Source organism: Harmonia axyridis, chromosome X (assembly GCF_914767665.1).
Source record: "Harmonia axyridis chromosome X, icHarAxyr1.1, whole genome shotgun sequence".
Classification (NCBI taxonomy): Eukaryota; Metazoa; Arthropoda; class Insecta; order Coleoptera; family Coccinellidae; genus Harmonia; species Harmonia axyridis.
In genome coordinates, this window is record NC_059508.1 from 31,760,584 (window position 1) to 31,765,583 (window position 5,000).

At 40.1% G+C, this 5,000-nt stretch overlaps 1 non-coding gene across 1 annotated transcript; it reads right to left on the minus strand.

Moving 5' to 3' along the window:
* Window positions 1-3,160: 3,160 nt before the first annotated feature.
* Window positions 3,161-3,279, minus strand: LOC123687107. The gene has a single exon (XR_006748851.1). It is a non-coding gene; the product is annotated as a 5S ribosomal RNA (ribosomal RNA).
* Between the last annotated feature and the right edge of the window lie 1,721 nt (window positions 3,280-5,000).

Genomic DNA, 5,000 nt, shown 5'->3' on the forward strand with positions numbered 1-5,000 from the left:
TTAACATTAAAGCCCGCCTAATCCGATCGATGGAGGCCGTCTCGAGTGTCCAACTTGCTCACAAGAGCCGAGAAACAAACCGATGCATCACGTAGACAAGATCGTACCGAATGTTAACACAATCCAAAAGGAAATAATCTTAGATGAATATCGATTCTGATTATTGATTTTTCTTTCGCGATATTGATAGAAGACATCTGAATGAATTTCGAATTAATTCCGAAATCAAAAAAATATTTTCAATAAATTTTTTTTCTAGAGTACCTCGGTCTTTTCTATTTTTTTTCCAAGTTTCGTACGTCAATCAACATACATCCCAGAAAAAATCATCTCTCTAACTATCCTGGTTCAAAAGTTGTATCGGAACTTTTCACGTCGAAAAAGAACATAGGCGAAAAAGGACGTGAACATTATTCCTTATAAAAATCAAACCCGACCATGGATTTTGATTCTGATTGTTGATTATCGCTATTAGAACACATTAGGAGGCAACCAAATCAAATTTGAGAAAATTCCACAATCAGAAAATTTTTTTCGAAAAAAAAAAAAAAATTCGAGAACACCTCGGTCATGGCAAGTTATTTCCCACAATCCATTCCCCAATCAACGTACATCCCAGAAAAAATCATCTCTCTAACTATCCTGGTTCAAAAGTTGTATCGGAACTTTTCACGTCGAAAAAGAACATAGGCGAAAAAGGACGTGAACATTATTCCTTATAAAAATCAAACCCGACCATGGATTTTGATTCTGATTGTTGATTATCGCTATTAGAACACATTAGGAGGCAACCAAATCAAATTTGAGAAAATTCCACAATCAGAAAATTTTTTTCGAAAAAAAAAAAAATTCGAGGACACCTCGGTCATGGCAAGTTATTTCCCACAATCCATTCCCCGATCCACGTACATCCCAGAAAAAATCATCTCTCTAACTATCCTGGTTCAAAAGTTGTATCGGAACATTTTCACGTCGAAAATATATCTCTAAGTCCAAACCGATGCACCACGTAAACTAGGGCAGACCGATGCACCACGTAATATCGGGCAGACCGATGCAGAACGTAAACTCGATCATACCGATGCTTCACGTAATCTCGATCTTACCGATGCACCACGTAAACAAGGGCAGACCGATGCAGAACGTAAAGTAGATCTTACCGATGCACCACGTAATCTCGATCTTACCGATGCACCACGTAATCTCCATCTTACCGATGCACCACGTGAACTGGATCTTACCGATGCAGAACGTGAATTGGATCTTACCGATGCAGAACGTGAATTGGATCTTACCGATGCACCACGTAAACTCGATCATACCGATGCACCACGTAATCTCGGGCAGACCGATGCACAACGTAAATGACGATCGGGACCGGGGCGATCGGTCGTATCTGACACCGCCGGCTCGGTTCTAACATCGTCAATGAGTCGGGGTTGTAAAAAAGGACGTGAACATTTTTCCTTATAAAAATCAAACCCGACCATGGATTTTGATTCTGATTGTTGATTATCGCTACTAGAACATATAAGGAGGCAACCAAATCAAATTTGAGAAAATTCCACGATCAGAAAATTTTTTTCGAAAAAAAAAAAAAATCGTAATCACCTCGGTCATGGCGAGTTATTTTCCGTATTTCATTCCACAATCAACGTACAACATAGAAGAAATCATCTCTCTAACTATCCTGGTTCAAAAGTTGTATCGGAACATTTCACGTCGTAATATCTCGCCAAGTCCAGACCTCGGCGATAGGTAGTATCTGACACCGTCCGCTCGGGACTGACATCGACTTGGACTCGGGCTGATGATGGGGAGGCGTTTAAGGACGTGAACATTTTTCCTTATAAAAATTAAAGTCGACAATGAATATTGATTCTGATTACTGATTTACGCTTTAAAAACACATTAGAAGGCAACCAAATCGAATTTGAGGAAATTCCACGATCAGAAAATTTTTTTCGAAAAAAAAAAAAATCCGAAAAATATTTTTCGATTCCTATTACTGATTTACTCTTTTAGAACACATTAGGAGGCAACCAAATCAAATTTGAGAAAATTCCACAATCAGAAAATTTTTTTCGAAAAAAAAAAAAATTCGAGGACACCTCGGTCATGGCAAGTTATTTCCCACAATCCATTCCCCGATCCACGTACATCCCAGAAAAAATCATCTCTCTAACTATCCTGGTTCAAAAGTTGTATCGGAACATTTTCACGTCGAAAATATATCTCTAAGTCCAAACCGATGCACCACGTAAACTAGGGCAGACCGATGCACCACGTAATATCGGGCAGACCGATGCAGAACGTAAACTCGATCATACCGATGCTTCACGTAATCTCGATCTTACCGATGCACCACGTAAACAAGGGCAGACCGATGCAGAACGTAAAGTAGATCTTACCGATGCACCACGTAATCTCGATCTTACCGATGCACCACGTAATCTCCATCTTACCGATGCACCACGTGAACTGGATCTTACCGATGCACCACGTAATCTCAATCTTACCGATGCACCACGTGAACTGGATCTTACCGATGCAGAACGTGAATTGGATCTTACCGATGCACCACGTAAACTCGATCTTACCGATGCACCACGTAATCTCGATCTTACCGATGCACCACGTGAACTGGATCTTACCGATGCAGAACGTGAATTGGATCTTACCGATGCACCACGTAAACTCGATCTTACCGATGCACCACGTAATCTCAATCTTACCGATGCACCACGTGAACTGGATCTTACCGATGCAGAACGTGAATTGGATCTTACCGATGCACCACGTAAACTCGATCTTACCGATGCACCACGTAATCTCAATCTTACCGATGCACCACGTGAACTGGATCTTACCGATGCAGAACGTGAATTGGATCTTACCGATGCACCACGTAAACTCGATCTTACCGATGCACCACGTAATCTCGATCTTACCGATGCACCACGTGAACTGGATCTTACCGATGCAGAACGTGAATTGGATCTTACCGATGCACCACGTAAACTCGATCTTACCGATGCACCACGTAATCTCAATCTTACCGATGCATCACGTAATCTCGATCTTACCGATGCAGAACGTAAACTCGATCATACCGATGCACCACGTTATCTCGGCAGACCGATGCAGAACGTAAAAAAAAAGCTTACAGCACGCGGTGTTCCCAAGCGGTCACCCATCCAAGTACTAACCGCGCCCGACGCTGCTTGGCTTCAGTGTTCTGACGAGAACTGGCAATTTCAGCGTGGTATGGCCGTAAACAACAAATATAGCGATATTTTCTATGATATCTCACTTTTTGGGAGCGGAAAGGACGTGAACGTTTTTCCTTATAAAAAATGAAATAACTTTTGGATATTAATTCTGATTGTTGATTTAAGTTTTAAGAACACATTAGGACATATCTCAATGAAATTTGAGGGATTTCCGAAATCGAAAAATATTTTTCGAAAAAAAAAAAAAATCCCAGAAGACCTCGGTCATCTCAAGTTTATTTCCATATTCTATTACACAATCAACGTACATCACAAAAGGAACCATCTCTCTAACTATCACAGTTAAATTTTTGTATCGGAACATTTCACGTCGGAATATCTCGCTAAGTCCAGACCGGGGAGATCGGTCGCATCTGACACCGTCCGCTCCGGTCTAACATCGTCTTGGAGTCGGGGTAACGATGGAGAGGCGTTTAAGGACGTGAACATTTTTCCTTATAAAAATTAAAGTCGACAATGAATATTGATTCTGATTACTGATTTACTCTTTTAGAACACATTAGAAGGCAACGCAATCAGATTTGAGGAAATTTCAAGATCAGAAAATTTTTTTCGAAAAAAAAAAAAATTCAAGAACACCTGGGTCATGGCAAGTTATTTCCCACAATCCATTCCACAATCAACGTACAACATAGAAGAAATCATCTCTCTAACTATCCTGGTTCAAAAGTTGTATCGGAACATTTCACGTCGAAATACCTCGCCAAGTCCAGACCGGGGCGATAGGTAGTATCTGACACCGTCCGCTCGGGACTGACATCGACTTGGACTCGGGCTAATGATGGGGAGGCGTTTAAGGACGTGAACATTTTTCCTTATAAAAATTAAAGTCGACAATGAATATTGATTCTGATTACTGATTTACGCTTTAAAAACACATTAGAAGGCAACCAAATCAAATTTGAGGAAATTCCAAAATCAGAAAATTTTTTTTCAAAAAAAAAAAAATCCGAAAAATATTTTTCGATTCTGATTACTGATTTACTCTTTTAGAACACATTAGAAGGCAACGAAATCAAATTTGAGTGAAATCCAAAATCAGAAAATATTTTTCGAAAAAAAAAAAAAATTCGAGAACACCTCGGTCATGGCAAGTTATTTTCCACAATCCATTCCCCAATCAACGTACATCCCAGAAAAAATCATCTCTCTAACTATCCTGGTTCAAAAGTTGTATCGGAACATTTTCACGTCGAAAATATATCTCAGAGTCCAGACCGATGCAGAACGTAAACTCGATCATACCGATGCTTCACGTAATCTCGATCTTACCGATGCACAACGTAAACTAGATCACACCGATGCAGAACGTAAACTCGATCATACCGATGCACCACGTAAACTCAGGCAGACCGATGCAGAACGTGAACTCGATCTTACCGATGCACCACGTAATCTCGATCTTACCGATGCACCACGTAAACTCGGGCAGACCGATGCAGAACGTGAACTCGATCTTACCGATGCACCACGTAAACTAGGGCTGACCGATGCATCACGTAAACGACGATCGAGAGGCGCGAAAGGACGTGAACGTTTTTCATTATAAAAATTGAAATAAATGATAAATAATGATTCTGATTGTTGGTTATCATTTTTAATAAGCATTAGGAGGCAACCAAATGAAATTTGAGGAAATTCCGATAATAGAAAATTTTTTCGAAAAAAAAAAAAAATTCATGAAATCCTCGGTCATCGCAAAATATT